Source organism: Carettochelys insculpta, unplaced genomic scaffold (assembly GCF_033958435.1).
Source record: "Carettochelys insculpta isolate YL-2023 unplaced genomic scaffold, ASM3395843v1 scaffold_0036, whole genome shotgun sequence".
In the NCBI taxonomy this organism is placed as follows: domain Eukaryota; kingdom Metazoa; phylum Chordata; order Testudines; family Carettochelyidae; genus Carettochelys; species Carettochelys insculpta.
The window spans coordinates 4,879-26,411 of NW_027439073.1; the positions used below are offsets into that span (position 1 = coordinate 4,879).

At 59.2% G+C, this 21,533-nt stretch overlaps 1 non-coding gene and 1 pseudogene across 1 annotated transcript; one reads left to right on the forward strand and one right to left on the reverse strand.

Moving 5' to 3' along the window:
- Nucleotides 1–2,201: 2,201 nt before the first annotated feature.
- On the reverse strand, nt 2,202–9,162 carry LOC142005954 (transcription factor HES-7-like; annotated as a pseudogene).
- Nucleotides 9,163–10,932: 1,770 nt separating this feature from the next.
- TRNAG-GCC (transfer RNA glycine (anticodon GCC)) lies at nt 10,933–11,003 on the forward strand. The gene has a single exon. It is a non-coding gene; the product is annotated as a tRNA-Gly (tRNA).
- The last annotated feature ends 10,530 nt before the right edge of the window (nt 11,004–21,533 follow it).

Genomic DNA, 21,533 nt, shown 5'->3' on the forward strand with positions numbered 1-21,533 from the left:
GGAGGTCGTCTAGTCCAGCTTCCTGCTTCAAGCAGGATCAACCCCAGCTCAGTCATCCCAGCCAGGGCCTTGTCCAGCCGGGGCTTTCCATGGAGAAGCAACCGGGGTAAAGGGCTTTGAAAACGTCTGTTCGATTTTCGGGTCTGCTCACCATCCCTTGGTGAAGCTGGACCATGGGGTGGGGGTGTCATGTGGTCTACCAGCCATGGTCCCTTGTCTTTCCAGCGTGTCGTGGTTGCATTGACCTGCCATTGAAGGATAGACCATTTCTCCAGTGTACAGGCCTTCTTGTCTATTTAGGGCAGCTGGACGGGCAGCTGGACTCGATGACCTCCCTTGGTCCCTTCCAGCCTAGAAGGCTATGAGCTTCTGATTCATTTCAAATCTATTTAACACGCGGGGGGGGGGGGGGGGGGGGGCTTATTTCCAGAAAATAATAGCTAAGAAAATTTCCAACCCAAAGAGGTTCTCACTCAAGAACCAAATCGTTTTATTGCTGAGCAAAACACGTTCCTATTTTCAGATTTCTGACCGTATTTTAACACTATTGCAGATTTTTTTTTACCTTATTTTCAGAATTTAGCCATATTTTAGCCCTATTTCAAATTGTTCTTACCTTATTTTAACCTATTTTCAGAATTTGATTTTATTGTAGCCCTATTTTCAGAGTTTTGACCTCATTTTAGCCCTGCTTCCAGAACCGGACCTCATTTAAACCTATTTTCAGATTTTTTTATGTTAGGTCCACCTCTATTTTCACCCCATTTCCAGATTTTTAAAATTAATTTTCACCCTATTTTCAGATTTTTTTATTGTTTAAACCCTATTTTCAGATGTTTAAATTTAATTGTAGCCCTATTTTCAGATTTTTTTATTGTTTTAACCCAATTTTCAGATGTTTAAATTTAATTGTAGCCCTATTTTCAGATTTTTTTATTGTGTTTTAACCCTATTTTCAGATTTTTTATTGTGTTTTTAACCCTATTTTCAGATTTTTTGCTTTACTTTAATCCAATTTTCAGTATTTTTAAATTTTATTTTAACCCTATTTTTAGACTTTTTAATTTAATTGTAACCCTATTTTCAGGGTGTTTTTAAATTGTTTTAACCCTATTTTCAGATTTTTGTTGCTTTATTTTAACCCTATTTTCAGATTTTTATTGTATTTTAACCTATTTTCAGATGTCAGGGAGGCTGTTTTAATATACTCAGAGGAAATGCCCAGTATGAAATTACTCTGCTTCAGGAAATGGATGTGTTATAGTTTTCAAAGTTCAAGCCTATTTAAACACCAGAGGAAGAAATCGTTTTTAATAAAATCAAAAGCTGTTTCAAAAGGCAACAACCCAAAAATCAAAATGTTTTGTTTAAAAAAAAAACAAAACCTCAAAATGAAACACTTCTTAGCATTTTATGCCCCTTTTCAATTTTTGGCGGGGAATGTGTCACATGAGGCTAAATGAAAGTCGCTTTTTTCCCTGAAAAAAACCAAAAGGTTGCATTTTTAAAATATCAGGGAATTGTATTTGTAATTTTTAACTCTTTTTTGCACACGTGGGGGATAATTTGGGGAAAAAAAAACCCCTATGTTTTCCGAAGAAAAAGTCAGTTCTCACGGGAAAAAAAAAAAGAAAGATTTGCAGTTTTTCAGAATCTCAACACTTTCGAAAGAGCAGGAGAGGATGTTTTTTACCACATAACATCAAGGAAATTTTACAAACAAAAAGTAGGGTCTCCCTGAAAGAAAGAAAAAAAATCAAAGCCTCTTGTTTCCAGAGCAGCTTCACCCGCCGCAAACTCATCCCCTCTTGGGGCATCCACCAAATCTGCATTTTTCCACTGGGGGGTGGGAAAAAATGTGGACAGCATTCTCGGTAAGCGGGAGAGAGGTCACATGCTGCCCAGTGGGTGATCGGAGCTTGCGTTTCTATGGGTGGTGCACAGGAAAAAAATTCATTCCACGCACAAATCGTAAAATGAGAGGCAACGCACGTTGTGGATGAAAAAAAGAGGGCCCTAGCTCTATCGAACAGATGTCTTCCAGGCTCAGGCTAGGAAAAAGGGCCTGCGGGAAGGAAAGGGGGCAGACGATTGGTACTGGGGGCTGGCAATATAGATAAACTTTATATTATTTTACACGGCCGGAAGGGAAGATGTCAGGGCTATACACACAGGAATGTACAGTGTCTCCGTTGCTAACTCTACGGCCACGGCCTCCACATGGCCGGCTGCGGGGGCTCCCCTTTCGACGCGGCTGCCCGGTCCGTGTGTCTCTGGGAGGTCTCCGGCGCCTCGGCGTGGTTCAAGGCCGGCTGACGATACCCCGGTGCTGTGGGAGGCCTGGGTGAGACCGGGCAGGCAGGCGGCAGGAGGCCGGGTGGAGCCGGCAGGCAGGCTCGGGTGGGTCGGGCTCCTGGGGGCACTGGCGGCCAGGTAAAGCTGCAGGGTGTCCAGGAGTTGCCCTGCACGCAGGGTTGGGTGTCACGGACAAAGGCGGAGAGGCGGAGCAAGCACTCCCGGAAGCCCAGCAGATAGCAGCGTTGCAGGGGATCGGTGTCCCCCGCTGGGTCGACTCCTGGGGGGGGCAGTGGGGAGACGGGGGTGGGTCAATGCCAGGGGATGGGACATGCATAGACTCCCAGGGCGGGACGGGACCTCAGGAGGTCGTCGGGTCCAGCCCCCTGCCCAGAGCAGGACCAGCCCAACTCCGTCGTCCCAGCCAGGGCTTGGGCCAGCTCCACCTCTAGGGCTGGAGATGCCCCCCACCGCTCTGGGGAACCCGTCCCAGTGCCTCACCGCCCTCCTGGGGGGAGAGTTTTTCCTCCTCTCCGACCCCCACCCCTCCCCCCCCCCGCGACGTGAGCCCATCGCTCCTCGTCCTGCCGCCCGGCACCCCCGAGAACAGCCTCCCCCGCCTCGTCAGGGCCCCTGCAGGGAGGTGAAGGCTGCCAGCAAACCCCCCTCGCTCTTCTCTTCTGCCAACTCACCACACCCCAGTCCCTCGGCCTCTCCTCGCCGGCCACCTGCTCCAGCCCCCGGCGCATTTTGGTGCCCTCCGCCGGCCCCTCTCCAACGCCCCCCACGTCCCGTCTGCACTGGGGGGCCCAGAACCGGACACAACCCTCCAGCTGGGGCCTCCCAGCGCCGAGGAGAGGGACCAATCACTTCTCTAGCGCTGCTGTAAATGCTCCTCTGGACGCAGCCCCATGCGCCCGTCGCCTTCTCGGCTACAAGGCCCACTGGGGGCTCCTCTCCAGCCCCTCACCTGCCGCGACCCCCAGGTCCTTTTCTGCAGGACCGTAGGCTGCACATCACAGACATGATGGGACCATGTGGGTGTGCGGGGATCTGATTTCCCTCCCCAGTTCAGCTGCATGTTTCCAACTGTCCTGCTGAGGCAGCTGCCTCAGTTTCCCTAGCCACAGCATCAGTGCAGGGACGGGACGAAGAAGGGCCTGGTAGGATGGAACTGGAAGTGGGCTGTAGAGTGGGGGGTGGTCTGGTCTGGCTGGGGAGGGAGAAGGGGGACCAGAGCCCAGCTCGGGGACCCCCCCCCCAAGATGGATTGTCCTGACAGCTTATGGCTCCTACCCTGGCCAGTCTGCTGACTGCAGACGGGGGGGGACGGGGCCTGGGGACCCCCCCACACCGTCTGTGGGCACCCCCATGATGTGCCCCCTGACCCCCCCCAGGGCCCTACCCCGCCCGATGGGGGTGGGCCACTCTCGCAGGTAACGCACGGCCACTTCCAGGATCTCCGCTTTCTCCACCTTGCGGCTTCGCAGGCTCTGCAAGAGAAGAGGCCACAGGCGGGGGGCTGAGGTGACCGAGGAGGGGGGGGGGGGGCTCTGGGGGTGGGAGCCTGGGGGGGAGGGGCTGGGTGGAGGGAAGGGGGTGGGGCTGGGGAGGGGGGCTCGAGCCAAGTGGGATGGGGTTTGGGGTTGGGCTGTGTGGGGAGGGTGGAAGCCTGGGCGGGGGCTGTGTGGGGTGGGGCTGTGTGGGGCAGGCGTTTCGGGGGCTTGGCAGAGCCCAGGGGGAGCCAGACATGTCTAGGGGAGGAGGTTTTGGTGATATGAGGCTGCGGGGTGGGGGTGGGGCAGGGGCCAGGGGGCTGCTCTGTTTGGGGGGGGGGGGCTCTGGGTGGGAGGAGGCTGGGCAGACCTTTGGGGGGGGGGCAGTCTGGTGGCTATGGGGAGGTTGGGTGAGACGGGGGTCTCTGCAGGCAGTGGGGGACTCTGGGTGCAGGGGGTCTGATGGGCACATGGGGCAGGGTTTTTTTGGGGGACAGGGCCCTGGGGAGTTCAGGGGGCTGGGGGGGCACCCCAAAGGCAAGGATCGGGGTGGCAGGGTGAGGTTCTGGGGGGTCAGGGACCCACAGCTGTTGTTTGGGGAGGGCATAAAGTTGGGGGGGGGCAGACGGTGTCCCCAGCGTGGGGTTCAGGGGGTGGCAGGATTGGGGGGGATCTGGGGGTCCAGTGTGGGTTTGGGGGTTCAGGGCTGTGTGCAGGGGACAGGACAGGGTTGGATTGGGGGCTGGCAGCGCATGGCCGGGGTTTGGGGCTCATGGATGAGGGTTTGGGGGGTGGAGCAGTGTTTGGGGGGGGGTCCGCAGATGGCTTTTGGAGTTCAGAGTGGGCTTGGGGTGCACAGATGGAGTTTGGGGGTTCAGAGTGAGGTATGGGGTCTACAGCCAGAGCTTGGGGGTTTGGAGTGGGGTTTGGGGTGCACAGATGGGATTTGGGGAGGTTTGGAGCAGGGTTTGGGGCCACAGACTGGGTTCAGAGCAGGGTTTGGGGTGCACAGATGTGGTTCAGAGTGGGGGGTGCACAGATGGGTTGGGGGTTCATAGCAGAGTTTGGGTGTGTACAGATGGTTTCGAGGGTTCACAGTGGGTTTGGGGGTGCACAGATGGGTTTTGGGGCCTCAGAGTAGGTTTTGGGGTGCACCCGATGGGGTTCGGGGGTTCAGAGTGGAGCTGGGGGTGCACAGATGGGCTTCAGGGCTCAGAGTGGGGCTGGGGGTCGGGGGCGCACAGGCGAGTCTGGGGGGGGGCGGGGGATTCCAGGGGGTCAGGGGCGCACAGGCGGGGCTGGGGGATTCGGGGGGTCGGGGGGCGCACAGCAGGGCTGGGGGCGGGGGGGACTCGGGGAGCACATGGGCGTGGCTGGGGCAGGGAGTCAGGGGCGCACAGGGGGGTGGGGACAGGGAGATTCAGGGGGTCGGGGGCGCACGGGCGGGGCTGGGGACTCGGGGGTCCGGGGTCCGGGGGGCGCACAGGGGATCTGGGGCCAGGGGGCGCAAAGGCAGGGCTGGGGCCAGGGGGCGCATGGGCGAGGCTGGGGACTCAGGGGTCCGGGGGTGCACAGGGGGGCTGGGCGGGGGACTCGGGGGTCCGAGGGGCGCAACGGGCGGGGCGGGGGACTCGGGACTCGGGGGTCCCGGGGGCGCACAGGGGGGGCGGGGGGACTCGCGGGTCCGGGGGGCTCACGGGGGGGGCTGGGGACTCGGGGACTCGGGGTCCGGGGGGCGCACAGGGGGACGGGGGGACTCGCGGGTCCGGGGGGGCTCACGGGTGGGGCTGGGGACTCGGGACTCGCGGGTCCGGGGGGCGCACGGGGGGGGGCTGGGGACTCGGGGTCCAGGGGGCGCACAGGGGGGGCGGGGGACTCGCGGGTCCGGGGGGCTCACGGGTGGGGCTGGGGACTCGGGACTCGGGGGGTCCGGGGGGCGCACGGGGGGGCTGGGGACTCGGGACTCGGGGGTCCGGGGGGCGCACAGGGGGGCGGGGGACTCGGGGGTCCGGGGGGCTCATGGGTGGGGCTGGGGACTCGGGGACTCGGGGTCCGGGGGCGCACAGGGGGGCGGGGGACTCGCGGGTCCGGGGGGCTCACGGGTGGGGCTGGGGATTCGGGACTCGGGGGTCCGGGGGGGCGCACGGGGGGGGCTGGGGACTCGGGGGTCCAGGGGGCGCACGGGGGGGGGGCTGGGGACTCGGGACTCGGGGGTCCGGGGGGCGCACAAGGGGGGGCGGGGGGACTCGGGGGTCCGGGGGCGCACGGGGGGGGCTGGGGACTCGGGACTCGGGGGTCCGGGGGCGCCCCCGGGGCGCACTGACCTGCTGGCGGGTCCGGTCCAGGAGCAATCGCCGCAGCTCCTCCAGGCTCCGGTTGATCCGGTCCCGCCTCCGCTTCTCCGCCAGCGGCTTCAGCATCTGGGCAGAGAGCGCGGGGGAGGCGCGGCCCTGAGCTCCCCGCGGCCCTGGGGCGCCGCACCCCGACACCCCCCCGGGCCCGGAGCCCCCCCCGGGTCTCTCCTCCAGCGCCAGGGACCCCCCCCCCGCTTCCCCGCCGGGCCCGCAGCCCCCACTGCCCCCAGGAGCCGGACCTTGTCCCCACCCCAGCATCGCCCCCCACGCCAGCCTGACTCCCCCCAACCCCCTCACCTAAAATCCCCCACCCCCCCACCCCTCCCGGTGCGCCCCCTCCCCTCAGCCCCACCGTGTGCGCCCCCTCCCCGACCCCCTTCACCTAAAATCCCCCCAGCCCCCCCGTGTGCGCCCCTCCCCGACCCCCTTCACCTAAAATCCCCCCACCCCCCCCGTGTGCGCCCCCTCCCCGACCCCCTTCACCTAAATCCCCCCACCCCCCGTGTGCGCCCCCTCCCCGACCCCCTTCACCTAAAATCCCCCAGCCCCCCGTGTGCGCCCCCTCCCCGACCCCCTTCACCTAAAATCCCCCCAGCCCCCCGTGCGCGCCCCCTCCCCGACCCCCTTCACCTAAAATCCCCCCACCCCCCCCGTGTGCGCCCCCTCCCCGACCCCCTTCACCTAAAATCCCCCCAGCCCCCCCGTGTGCGCCCCCTCCCCGACCCCCTTCACCTAAAATCCCCCCACCCCCCCCGTGTGCGCCCCCTCCCCGACCCCCTTCACCTACAATCCCCCCAGCCCAGCCCCCCCGTGTGCGCCCCCTCCCCGACCCCCTTCACCTAAAATCCCCCCACCCCCCCCGTGTGCGCCCCCTCCCCGACCCCCTTCACCTACAATCCCCCCAGCCCCCCCTTGTGCGCCCCCTCCCCGACCCCCTTCACCTAAAATCCCCCCAGCCCCCCCGTGTGCGCCCCCTCCCCGACCCCCTTCACCTAAAATCCCCCAGCCCCCCCGTGTGCGCCCCCTCCCCAACCCCCTTCACCTAAAATCCCCCCAGCCCCCCCGTGTGCGCCCCCTCCCCGACCCCCTTCACCTAAAATCCCCTCAGCCCCCCCGTGTGCGCCCCCTCCCCAACCCCCTTCACCTAAAATCCCCCCAGCCCCCCGTGTGCGCCCCCTCCCCTCAGCCCCCCCGTGTGCGCCCCCTCCCCAACCCCCTTCACCTAAAATCCCCCCAGCCCCCCCGTGTGCGCCCCCTCCCCGACCCCCTTCACCTAAAATCCCCCCACCCCCCCCGTGTGCGCCCCCTCCCCGACCCCCTTCACCTAAAATCCCCCCAGCCCCCCCGTGTGCGCCCCCTCCCCGACCCCCTTCACCTAAAATCCCCCAGCCCCCCCGTGTGCGCCCCCTCCCCGACCCCCTTCACCTAAAATCCCCCCACCCCCCCCGTGTGCGCCCCCTCCCCAACCCCCTTCACCTAAAATCCCCCCAGCCCCCCGTGTGCGCCCCCTCCCCAACCCCTTCACCTAAAATCCCCCCAGCCCCCCGTGTGCGCCCCCTCCCCAACCCCCTTCACCTAAAATCCCCTCAGCCCCCCCGTGTGCGCCCCCTCCCCGACCCCCTTCACCTAAAATCCCCCCAGCCCCCCCGTGTGCGCCCCCTCCCCGACCCCCTTCACCTAAAATCCCCCCAGCCCCCCCGTGTGCGCCCCCTCCCCAACCCCCTTCACCTAAAATCCCCCCAGCCCCCCCGTGTGCGCCCCCTCCCCAACCCCCTTCACCTAAAATCCCCCCAGGCCCCCCGTGTGCGCCCCCTCCCCGACCCCCTTCACCTAAAATCCCCCAGCCCCCCCGTGTGCGCCCCCTCCCCGACCCCCTTCACCTAAAATCCCCTCAGCCCCCCCGTGTGCGCCCCCTCCCCGACCCCCTTCACCTAAAATCCCCCCAGCCCCCCGTGTGCGCCCCCTCCCCGACCCCCTTCACCTAAAATCCCCCCAGCCCCCCCGTGTGCGCCTCATCTCCCCGTGTCCCCGCCCTCTCCCCAACCCCCTTCACCTAAAATCCCCCCAGCCCCCCCGTGTGCGCCCCCTCCCCGACCCCCTTCACCTAAAATCCCCCCAGCCCCCCCGTGTGCGCCTCATCTCCCCGTGTCCCCGCCCTCTCCCCAACCCCCTTCACCTAAAATCCCCCCAGCCCCCCCGTGTGCGCCCCCGCCCCCATCCCCCCGTGTCCCCGCCGCCTCCCCAACCCCCTTCACCTAAGATACCCCAGCCCCCCCGCGTGCGCCTCAGCCCCCCGTACCCCCCGCCCCCTCCCCAACCCCTCTTCACCCAAAATCCCCTCCAGTCCCCCGTGTGCCCCCTACCCCTCAGCCCCCCCGTGCCCCGCCCCCTCCCCAACCCCCTTCACTTAAAATCCCCCCAGCCCCCCGTGTGCGCTCCCCAGTCCCCCTGTGTGCGCCCCCGCCCCCTCCCCAACCCCCCTTCACCTAAAATCCCCTCCAGGTCCCCCGTGTGCGCTCCCCAGTCCCCCTGTGTGCGCCCCCGCCCCCTCCCCAACCCCCCTTCACCTAAAATCCCCTCCAGGTCCCCCGTGTGCGCCCCCTCAGTCCCCCCGTGCGCCCCCGCCCCCTCCCCAGCCCCCCTTCACCTAAAATCCCCTCCAGGTCCCCCGTGTGCGCTCCCCAGTCCCCCTGTGTGCGCCCCCGCCCCCTCCCCAGCCCCCCTTCACCTAAAATCCCCCCAGCTCCCCGTGTGCCCCCCACCCCTCAGCCCCCCCTGTGCCCCCCGCCCCCTCCCCAACCCCCGTTCACCTAAAATCCCCTCCAGGTCCCCCATGTGCGCCCCCTCAGTCCCCCCGTGTGCGCCCGCGCCCCCTCCCCAAACGCCTTCACCTAAAATCCCCCCCAGCCCTCCGTGTGCTCCGCCGCCCCCACACCCTGCCCCCGCGCCCCCCAGCCCCCGGGGCCCCAGCGCACCTTCCTCAGCCCGGCGGGTTCCGAGGCGCCTTTGGTCACCATCCTGGCCCCGCACAAGAAAGGCGCTGCCGCCCCGCAGGACCCGCTTTTATACCCCCCACCCCCGCCTCCCCACTCCAGCGGGGGCCCAGCGAGCCTCCCACCTCCCTGCGCCCGCCCCGACCACCTGCCCCCGCCCCTCCTCTCCTCCGCCGAGGTGCGAAAATCCCCCCCGGGGTGTGAAGAACAAATTGGGCTTGGGTTTGGCACGGGCCGGCAGCCGGGCGCACGGGGCCGAGCGCAGGGCGGGGGCGCACGGGGCCAGGGCACGGGGGGCGCACGGGGCCGGAGGCACGGCTGGGGAACACGGCTGGGGCACAGGGGGCCAAGCGCACAAGCTGGCGGGGGTGGGGCGCGCGGGGCTGTGGGCGCACGGCTGGGACGCACGGAGCCAAGAGGGGGGCGCACGGAGCCAAGCGCAGGGCTGGGGCGCACGGGATCAAGCGCGCAAGGGGGACTGGACTCAGGGTGCCAAGCACGCAGAGGGGCGCACGGGGACAAAAGGGGGGCGCCCGAGGCCATGCGCAGGGCTGGGGCGCACGGGATCAAGCGCACAAGGAGGACGGGGTGCACGGTGCCAAAAGGGGGGCGCACTGGGCCGGACGCAAGGGGCCAGGCGCACAAGGGGGGACTGGACGCAGGGTGCCAAGCACGCAGAGGGGCGCACGGCTGGGGCGCACTGGGCCACAACGGGGGCGCAGCGTGCCAAGCGCACGGCTGGGGCGCACGGTGCCAAGCGCACGGCTCGCAAAGCGCGGCCCGTGGGGGGGGACGCGGGAAGCGGGGAAGAGGGGGAACCCCCTCCAGAAGAGGCCGGCGAGCAGCTGGCATCAGGGGCCCGCTATGGGAGGGGGCGGCCAGGCGCAGGAGGGGAGCGGAGAGGCTGGAGCCGAGGGGCGCAAGGAAATTGAAGGAGCTCATCTGCCCCTCCCCCCATGGAGGGAGCGGGGGAGGGGCTGGGCCGCCCGGGTGGGTTCATCCCCAGCCAGCAGGGGGCGTCCTTGGCGCTCGGGAGCGCTGGGAATCGCAGCGTACCCCCAAAGCCCGGGGTCTGCAGCGGGTTTCCCCCGGGGGCGGACAGAGGGGCGCGGGGCTGGGACCCTGGAAAGGACAGGCTCTGCCCTGGGACGAGTCCCTGGTCCGCCCCCCACCCCGCGGCTGCCTGGTGCGTTAATAAGGGGAGGGCCCCCCCCCCCGGCTCCGCTTTCTGGCCCGGAAGCCCCTGGGGCTGCAGCCGGTGGAACAGAAGTGGGGCGCGGCGGGGGCGGGGGACACTTGGAGGGGCGGATCTGGGTGAGGGGGTGCAGAAGGATGGATTCGGGGGGAAGGTCCCCAGGCACCCCCCCCCGGGTTACCCCATGCACCCCTCCCCCAGACCCCCCTGGCCCCTTCTCCACACACCCCTCCCCCCGCCACTCCGGGCCCCCTCCACGCACCCCTTCTCCCCGGCCCCCCGGGTTCCCCCATGCACCCCTCCCCCAGACACACCTGGCCCCTTCTCCATGTACCCCTCCCCCCAGCCAACCCTGGGCCCCCCCCTCCACACACCCCTCCCCCAGCCACCCTGGGCCCCGCTCCATGCACCCCTCCCCCAGCCCCCCCGGTCCCCCCATACATCCCTCCTCCCAGCCACCCCGGACGCCCCCCGCCCCCCCACCCTCTGTGCCCCAGCTCCATGCGAGAGACGGATCCGGGTGGGGAAGGGAGCTGTGCAGCGATGCTCTTCAGCATTGACTCCAGATGGGGTAACAGCTGGCTGAGTTCTTCACATCTGCATTGGTGGTTCAGTGGTAGAATTCTCGCCTGCCACGCGGGAGGCCCGGGTTCGATTCCCGGCCAATGCAGCCCTGAGCTTTTTGAGCGGGGCTGTGAAGTAAACGCTTCCTAGACCCCCCCATTTCCTGCCTCTCTGGAAAAGCCATACTCCCTTTCAAGCTTATGCGCCCCCCAAAAACCTGCTAGACTCTAAAGTGCCACAGGACTGCTTGTTCTTCCTTTGGTGGCTCGCAGCTGGAGGGGGCAAGGGGGGTGCAAGAACCCCTGGAGATACACCCAGCTCTCCCAGTGGTACCCTAACTCAGCATGGCACCACTTATTTTTCTGAATAGAAATCCGCACTTTCTTTATGTGTAGCTTGTTGATTTATTTATGTTTTTATTTATCCCTTTATTTATCCTCTTTGCACCAGCCTCAGGCCAATGGCGGGAATCGAAAGTAAATTCAGAGCCTGCAGCCGGCCTTTTGAAATTACTCTTCCTTTCCTGTTTCAGGACAAGCGCTCCCAGTCGAAAGCTGCTTTCGAAAGCAAACATGGGGCCTGTTTTCTCCAAAGAGCAGTCCTCGTGGGGCTGGCTTTTTCGATCCCTGGCCTATTTTTTTGCAACTGACCGGAGGCTGGATGGCCGCTCATTTTCGAAAGATCAGCTTGCTCTGTCAAGTCACAGGCTACGAAAGAGGCATGCAAATGAGGGAAGTTGAAAATGCAAATGAGACACTCATTTGCATACCTCGCATTTCATTTGTCTAAGCTCTTTTCCCGTCTTCCTATTTTGTTTTGAAAATGAGGGCTATTTTTAAAGGAACCCCATCAACATGGCTGTTTTCCTCCCTGAAAAACGGCGCTGCTGGCCCACCCGAGAGGCTGCCGTTAGGCAAATGAGGTGCACCCCATGTAAAGCAGCGCCTCATTTGCATTTGCGATGGCCTGCATTTGCATGCCTCTTTCGACAGAGGAGCACAAATGTCGACGTAGCCTGAGCGGATGCACTCTTTCCAAAGACAATCTTCCAGAAGCCCACCTGATGATCGAGAAGTTTAGGTTGGACACACAAGTAGGTGATTTTGGCCAGCCTCAAAGTGACCATTAAGTTGTCTAAATAAATGCGCTGCGATGGCACATAAAAAAAATTAGGTGTGTCTGAAAATTGTAGGTGCTGCCGGGGGAGGGACTGATATTTTTTTCCCGGGGCACTTTATATCAAAAGTTGAGCCCCACTGGCCTACCCTCTAACCAGGAGTCAAATTGAGGGGCGTGATTCCAGCTACATTAATTAAGGAAAACGCTTTCCCTAGGAGGGTGATGAAGCACTCGGATGGGTTCCCCAGAGACCTGGTGGGATCTCCATCCCCGGAGGTTTTTAAGTTCCGGCTTGACCCAGTCCTGGCTGGGCTGGTTGTGTTGGGCTTGGTCCTGGTGTGGGTCTTCTGAGGTCCCTTCCAGCCGTACGGGGTATGTCTTTCCCTACTGCAGGTTCGATGGAACGTGAACGAGCCAACGGCGTTTCGTCTTGCCACGTCAATGAAGACGCAGCAAAATCCATCTGCCTGGGCTTGGCCATCGAGCCTGGTACGCGAAGCTGCCACACAGCATGAAAAATGTCAGCGTGAGCCTGAAGAGCCCTGATCTGCACCAGGGAACAAAAATTGAGCCTGCAACTTTGATTTTCGTGATGCAAATTTATCTGGGATCGACTTTGATCCCCAACATAGACCAGGCCTCGGATTCTAGGATTCTCTGAGCTTAATCTGAGGCCCCATGACGGTGAAAATCGAGACACAACGCCGTTGCTGAAATGGATGTCAAATAAACCGATTTTTCCAACCACAGAGGGAGACGGGTGGGAGAAATTCTCCAATCGACTGCCCTGACGCCTCGCGACAGCGAGAGCAGAGCTGTGTTCACGCAATTCCCTTAACGCGAAATAAGCCAATTTCAGAATGGGCTTCTCGGGATTTGGCGTGGCCGACACACTCTGCGTATTACTGCATTATTTCAAGGCACCCTTGCCTGCAACGTGGGGGGAGAGGGAAGCTGAAGTAGTGAGCCTGGAATTTCAGAAAATAAATAAATAAATAAAAACGGGCACATTTTCTAGACATGGAGGAGTATTTCAGGGCACCAAAATAGCTCCAAAACATACACATAGTTCAGGAGTACCAGACACAGCGCTAGAGCCTTGATGGTTTGATTTAGCTTTCTGTCTTTCCCACTCGCCCCTTTTCTCTCTTTCTTTCTTTCTGTCTTTCCCACTCATCCCTTTTCTTTCTTTCTTTCCCACTCACCCCTTTTTCTTTCTGTCTTTCCCACTCGCCCCTTTTCTCTCTTTCTTTCCCACTCACCCCTTTTCTTTCTTTCCCACTCACCCCTTTTCTTTCTTTCTTTCTTTCCCACTCGCCCCTTTTCTTTTTCTTTCTTTCTGACTCACCCCTTTTCTTTCTTTCTTTCTTTCTTTCATTCACACTCACCACTTTTCTTTTTCTTTTTCTCACTCGCCCCTTTTCTTTCTTTCTTTCTCACTCACCCCTTTTTAATTTCTTTCTCTCTTTCTTTCTCACTCACCCCTTTTCTTTCTTTCTTTCTTTCTTCTTTCCCACTCACACCTTTTCTTTTTCTTTCTTTCTTTCCCACTCACCACTTTTCTTTTTCTTTCTTTCTTTCTCACTCACCCCTTTTCTTTTTCTTTCTTTCTCACTCACCCCTTTTCTCTCTTTCTTTCTCACTCACCCCTTTTCTCTCTTTCTTTGTTTCTTTCTTATTCACCCCTTTTCTTTCTTTCTTTCATTGCCCCATTGGCCTCACCTCAGAAAATCTCCCAGGCTTTATTCAGGTGAATTGGGCCTGGCTTTTGAATATTACAAGAGTCTCAGAAGCTCTCACACCCTACACAAGCTGGAGAGGAGAGAGGGGGCCAAAAGGGATCGGAGAAACCCATGGCAAAGTTTGCCTCTTCCCTCCCACCCTCTGACCCACAGCAAATGCTACTTCTTCCTCACCTCCAGCCCCCCTCCGGATTCAGGTGTCAGGACTTCAGAGCGGCTGGCTCAAAGGAGGGGTGAAACACACACACGCCTGGCAGGCGTTCCCAGGCCCACATTGCCGAGGTGTGGGGGCAGGAGGGGGTGATGAAAGAGTTGCCAGGCTTAGGGCTGCAAAGTTGGTGTCAAGGTGTCAATTCCCCTCCCCCCACCCGTGGGAACAGAGCCTTGGCCCCAAAGCAGAGCCCCCCCCTCCCCAGGTCCCCTCCCACTGGCTGTAAAAGAAACTTCAGCCAGTGCCCACCTCACCCCCCCAGGCCCTGGGATTCTCTCTGCTGGGGAAAATTGGTATCCTCTGGCCATCTGGTGGGGGGGTGATCTTGGAGTGGCCGGATGGCACTGGCTCGTGAGGCTGAGAAAGAAAGAAAGAAAGTAACAGAAAGGATGTGAGAGAAGAAAGAAAGAAAAAGAAAAGGGGAGAGTAAGCAAGAAAAGGGGCGAGTGAGAAAGAAAGAAAGAAAGAAAGAAAAGGGGCGAGTGAGAAAGAAAGAAAAGGGGTGAGAAAGAAAGAAAGAAAAAGAAAAGGGGAGAGTAAGTAAGAAAAGGGTTGAGTGAGAAAGAAAGAAAGAAAGAAAAGGGTGAGTGAGAAAGGAAAGAAAAGGGTGAGTGAGAAAGGAAAGAAAGAAAGAAAAAGAAAGAAAAGGTGAGTGAGAAAGAAAGAAAGAAAAGGGGTGAGTGAGAAAGGAAAGAAAGAAAGAAAAGGGTGAGTGAGAAAGGAAAGAAAGAAAGAAAAAGAAAGAAAAGGTGAGTGAGAAAGAAAGAAAGAAAAGGGGTGAGTGAGAAAGGAAAGAAAGAAAGAAAAAGAAAGAAAAGGGTGAGTGAGAAAGGAAAGAAAAGGGTGAGTGGGAAATAAAGAAAGAAAGAAAGAAAAGGGTGAGTGAGAAAGGAAAGAAAAGGGTGAGTGGGAAATAAAGAAAGAAAGAAAGAAAAGGGTGAGTGAGAAAGAAAGAAAGAAAAGGGTGAGTGAGAAAGGAAAGAAAAGGGTGAGTGGGAAATAAAGAAAGAAAGAAAGAACAGGGGTGAGTGAGAAAGAAAGAAAAGGGGTGAGAGAAGAAAGAAAGAAAAAGAAAAGGGGAGAGTAAGCAAGAAAAGGGGTGAGTGAGAAAGAGAGAAAGAAAGAAAGAAAAGGTGTGAGTGGGAAAGAAAGAAAGAAAAGGGTTAAGTGAGAAAGAGAGAAAGAAAGAAAGAAAGAGAGAGAGAAAGGAAAGGGGTGAGTGGGAAAGAAAGAAAGAAAAGGGTTAAGTGAGAAAGAGAGAAAGAAAGAAAGAAAGAGAGAGAGAAAGGAAAGGGGTGAGTGGGAAAGAAAGAAAGAAAAGGGTTAAGTGAGAAAGAGAGAAAGAAAGAGAGAGAGAAAGGAAAGGGGTAAGTGAGAAAGAAAGAGAGAGAGAGAGAAAGGAGAGGGGTGAGTGAGAAAGAGAGAGAAGGGGTGAGCGAGAGAGAAGGAAGGAACTGCAGGAAGGACAGAGGGAGGGGAAGGGGGAATCTCCCATTCAAACCAGACATCCCCGATAAAAGCCTGGCCCGGCGGACAGCTGCCCTGGACGAGAGGGGAGGGGTTGTAGGGGAAGCCAGAGGCCCGCCGGGGGGTGCTGGGTGTCTTGCCCACCAAGGAAGCGTGGATCGCCCCCCAGCTGTGGGGCGCTGCACGCCCGAGCCAGCCCCCAAAAGGGGCCCCATTGCATTAGCCAGGAATCAGACCCAGGCCTCCCGCATGGCAGGCGAGAACTCTACCACTGAACCACCAATGCTGGTGCCATGGGACCTCTCCAACCCCCCCAGCCCTCCCTGGCCAGCTGTGGCCACAGCTGGGTCCCCTGGAGCTGGCCTGGGGGGCGCCCTTCTCACTGCACCCAGGGGCTTCCCTTCATCCACCCGGCACCCTTGTCCCCGCGTGCCCTAGCAGGGGGTCCCCAGCCTCCGGTGGCTTGGAGAGACCACCTCGCCCGGTCCACGGCACAGCCAGTGGGACACCCCATACCATAGACCAGCCGGGCTGGGGAGCGGGGTCCCCCTGCACTGGAGAGCGTCCCCACAAGGCTGGAGGACACAGGGCGGAGGTCTCTTCCCATCATAGGGTTTGGCCTTGATCATTGCTTGAGTCTTTTCCCATCATAGGGTTGGCCTTGATGACCTCCTGAGGTCTCTCCCCATCATAGGGTTGGCCTTGATCACTGCTTGAGTCTCTTCCCATTCATAGGGCTGGCCTTGATGTGCTCCTGAGTGTCTTCCCATCACAGGGGTGGGACTTGATGACCTCCTGAGGTGTCTTCCACCTGAATCTCTCCTACGTGGCCACCCAAATGCTCAGCTTCCAGGAAATGAAGGTCCTGACCCTCCAGAGCCCTCACTCTGCTTCTACCTCTCAGCCTAGCTGCTCGCACCTCAAGCCCTGCGTCGGGCGCTTACTTGCCGGGCCCAGAAGTTTACCTGGGTTCGGAAAACACCGATAGCAGGCAAGGCCATGGAGACCAGGCCCAGCTGTGGTTCTTACGATCATAGATTACTAGGCTTGTCTTCGATGACCACCTTAGGATCATCAAGGCCAACGTTATGACTGGGAGGGACTCAGGAGATCTTTAAGGCCAGCCCTATAATGGGATAAGACCTCAGCAGGTCATCCAATCCAACCCTATGATGGGGAGAGACCTCCAGAATTCATCAAGGCCAAACCCTATGATGGGAAAAGACCTCAGGAGGTCATCAAGGCCAACCCTATGATGGGAAGAGACCTCCAGAATTCATCAAGGCCAACTCTATGATGGGAAGAGACCTCCGGAATTCATCAAGGCCAAACCCTATGATGGGAAGAGACCTCCAGAATTCATCAAGGCCAAACCCTATGATGGGAAGAGACCTCCGGAGGTCATCAAGGCCAACCCCTATGATGGGAACAGACCTCCGGAATTCATCAAGGCCAAACCCTATGATGGGGAGAGACCTCCGGAATTCATCAAGGCCAACCCTATGATGGGAAGAGACCTCCGGAGGTCATCAAGGCCAAACCCTATGATGGGGAGAGACCTCCAGAATTCATCAAGGCCAAACCCTATGATGGGAAGAGACCTCCGGAGGTCATCAAGGCCAACCCCTATGATGGGAAGAGACCTCCGGAATTCATCAAGGCCAAACCCTATGATGGGGAGAGACCTCCAGAATTCATCAAGGCCAAACCCTATGATGGGAAGAGACCTCCGGAGGTCATCAAGGCCAACCCCTATGATGGGAAGAGACCTCCGGAATTCATCAAGGCCAAACCCTATGATGGGGAGAGACCTCCAGAATTCATCAAGGCCAAACCCTATGATGGGAAGAGACCTCCGGAATTCATCAAGGCCAACCCTATGATGGGGAGGGGCCTCAGGAGGTCATCAAGGCCAACCCTTTGATGGGGATTGACCTCCGGAATTCATCAAGGCCAAACCCTATGATGGGAAGAGACCTCAGGAGGTCATCAAGGCCAACCCTTTGATGGGGATTGACCTCCGGAATTCATCAAGGCCAAACCCTATGATGGGAAGAGACCTCCAGAATTCATCAAGGCCAACCCTATAATGGGGATTGACCTCCGGAATTCATCAAGGCCAAACCCTATGATGGGAAGAGACCTCCGGAATTCATCAAGGCCAAACCCTACGATGGGAAGAGACCTCCGGAATTCATCAAGGCCAAACCCTATGATGGGAAGAGACCTCAGGAGGTCATCAAAGCCAACCCTATGATGGGGAGAGACCGCTGGAGTTCAAAGCCAACCCCTGCCCAAGGCAGGACCCACCCCAAGTCAATCAATCAATTCTTCACCCAGAGGGTCACCCGCCCTCCCCACACTTCCATCTGCCGAAGGCCGGGACCGGCCCCCCGGCGGCTGACGGCTGTGCTGTATCCTCCAGCCTTGTGGGGACGCTCTCCAGTGCAGGGGGACCCCACTGCCCAGCCCGGCTGGTCTCTGCTATTGGGTCTCCCACTGGGTCTGCCGTGGACCAGGCAAGGTGGTCTCTCCAAGCCACCGGAGGCTTGGGACCCCCTGCTAGAGCATGCGGGGACAAGGGTACTGGGCAGATGAAGGGAAGCCCCCGGGTGCAGTGAGAAGGGGGCACCCCCAGGCCAGCTCCAGGGGACCCAGCTGTGGCCACAGCTGGCCAGGGAGGGCTGGAGGGTCGGAGGGGTCCCAGAGCACCAGCATTGGTGGTTCGGAGTAGAATTCTTGGCTGCCATGCAGACGGCCCGGGGGGGTTTGATTCCCACCCAATGCAACAGTGCCTGCTTGGGTGTGTGGAGCCCCACAAAAGTGGGGCTTGGGGGCCCAGGTGACCCCCTCTGGGGCTGCAGCCTCTCCTTTGGACAACACACGCATGCTGCTCTTCTGGCAGACCCCAACTAACCGCAGGCAAGACATAGACACCAACCCCTAGCACAGACAACACACTCACACAAACATAACAGGCATTTCTTCAGGCGCACACCAACACACAGTAACACAACACAACACACACACCAACCTGCCCCCCCACCCACGTTCACCACGCACAACCCCTGGGCACACACACAAATTCACAACACTCACACAAACTCACAACATACACAATCTGCCCCTCTGATACACACCAACCCCCAGCACACACAATTACACACCACAGGTCCTAACACAAACACAACAGGCATTTCCTCAGGCGCACACCAATCCACAGCACTAACACAAGCACAACACACGCACCCTACACCCACCCAGAAAAAGTCACAACACACACGTTGTCCTGCTGCCAGGCACCAAGCCACAGTACAAACACACCAACCTGCATGTGTGTGTCCGTGCGAACACACACACTCCCCCACTAACACACACCAACCCCCCCGCACCCACTGACACATACACCACTCTGCACAAACTCACAACATGCCACCCCCTCGGACAAACACCAACCCCAGCGTGCACACAAACGCACAACATGCCCCTGTGACACACCCCAACAGATACACTAACACACAAACACAACACACCCTGCTCCTCAGATACATACCAGTCCCCAGCTGACGAAGGGCCACAACGAGGGACCCATCTGGGCCACGATCCTACCCAACACCAGAGACAGCCAACAGAGCAGGGAACCATCCATTGATCCATAACCAGTCACCCATTCTCCGCACCTGCCAACTGAGGCTGGGCCACCCTTCCAGGCCATGATGGACCTGTCCTCCTTGAACTTCTCGAGATCTTTTTTGAACCCAATTAAAGTTCTGGCCTTCACAGCATCCTTGCGCGAGGAGTTCCCCAGGTTGACCACGCATTGCTTGGCCACGTCACTCCTTCTCTCTGTTTCAAACCTATTCCTTTCCTTGGGTGACCCCCTAGTTCTTGTGTTACGAGAATGAGTCAATCGTTTTGCCTTCCTCGCTTTCTCCACGGCCACCCTGATTTTGTAACCCTCTCTCCTGTCCCTCCCTGGGGTTTATCACCTCTCCGGCCAAGGCTGCTGAAACCGGCTGCGAAAGACAATACTTCCTCCTGGTCCGTATTGGGGTTTATTTCGGTGGGTGGAAGGACAGGCAGAGTGGGGAGATTTGTTCTGTAGCTGCGACGAACGGAAGTGGATCTGGTTTCCTGCGGAACTGAAAACCCCAGGCCTGCAGCCGGTGTCTTCTTATTGTGTGGCTCTGATATAACATTTTTCATACGCAAATATCTGGCAGGCTTAGGAGTGTCTCCTGCATTGGCCGAATGGCACAGAAGTAGGGTGAAAATCAGGGGAGAAGGAGACAATGCATTTTTTCCCTCCCAAATTTGGGCTTTTCTCCCGGCAAATATTAGTTTCAAGGTTCTTAGTTTCCATTCTAGATTTTTTTTCTGTTTGTTTCAGCAATTGATGAGTGTGCCACTTCTAAGGAAAACGTGTCTGCCCGGCTTTCTCAAGGACCGTTAGCTAGACCCCCAGGGTGAGACGGGGCCTCAGGAGGTCATCGAGTCGAGCCCAAAGCAGGACCAACCTGACTCCATCATCCCAGCCAGGGCTTGGGCCAGCTCCACCTCTAGGGCTGGAGATCCCCCCACCGCTCTGGGGAACCCGTCCCAGTGCCTCACCGCCCTCCTGGGGGGAGAGTTTTTCCTCATCTCCGACCTCCACCGTGACGTGAGCCCATCGCTCCTCGTCCTGCCCCCCGGCACCCCCAAGAACAGCCTCTCCCCAGCCTCATCAGAGCCCCTGCAGGGAGGTGAAGGCTGCCAGCAAACCCCCCTCGCTCTTCTCTTCTGCCAACTCACCACGCCCCAGTCCCTCGGCCTCTCCTCGCCGGCCACCTGCTCCAGCCCCCGGCGCATTTTGGTTGGACCCTCTCTCGTCCGGCACCCCTCAGATCCTGCACGAGAGAATTTGCTGGTCAGTATTGTCTAGCAAGAACAGCAAGTCCTGTGACATCGTATAGCCTAACACAGAAGGTGCCACAGGCCTGCTCGTTTTCGAAGCTAGGGACGACGTCAGCTCCCTCTCTGCGAATTGTCTGGCCCCCTTATCAACATTTCCACCAGGCTCTTTGCAGACGTTGTTGGGTAAACAACAGCCTAGAACGTGGAGAGCTCGGCCCAGCAGCTGCAAACAAACTTATGGGGGCCATGGGAACCTCGGCCGCACCCACGAGAAGCCAGCCACCGGCGAACTAACATCAGGCCGGATTACGGAGGCTGCTGGCTGAGAGGGTGCCGGATTAGGGAGGTTCAACCTGGACTTGGAACGAGTGTTCGGTTAGAATTTGTGAAGTGCTGGATGCGTGCGCGAGTGCGTGGCGCTTGTCCCATCTCCGATTCTCCCACACCGGAGAGAGGCAGGGGGCTGCCCAGCTGATTATTAGGCACCCACGGCTAGTTTTTCATTGCTGTGAGTGGTGCACGACCACACAGACCTTGGTGCACCCCCCAAAAAATTTATTCCGCACGTGGGTGGGACACACTGAGTCACCAAACAAGCCTTATTTTGGCTAGTTCCTTTCACAAAGAGATAATGAAGGCCGAGGGCAGTACGAGGGGCGGGGCCAGGCTTGAGGGGTGGCCCCGCCCACTTTTGGGAGTGCCTGGAGGCTGCACGGACGCAAATGCGCCGGCGAACAGGCCGAGCAGGCAGTAGCTGGTTTCACCTGGATGCGCGGCCTTCGAGAGCCCGGTGCGTGAAAGAGCCTCGCCACCAAGGAATAATGTGCGGAATATTTTTTTTAAATTGTGCACCACCCTTTGAAAGTGATCAGCCGGGCAGCATGAAAGAGTCCCCATAATCCTGCCCCCGCCCCCGGCATCAAGCGACAGAGGTTGCGTTTCATAAATGCCCAGTTGTAAATGGTTATATGGACTGCCAAGACTGTTGTGCGGTGGGGAGGGGGGTCTGGGGTAGAGGCCGGGGTGTGTGTTTGTGGGGAGGGGGGCAGGTTCACACAGCAAAACTGGGGGCGGGAGGCAGGGTTGCTTTCACATTTCCCCATGCAGTGAAGCACATGTCTTGTGTGAGGCACACGCCTCGTGCAACGCACAGGCCTAATGCGACGGACACGTATTGAGCATTGTGTGACACACGCCTTGTGCA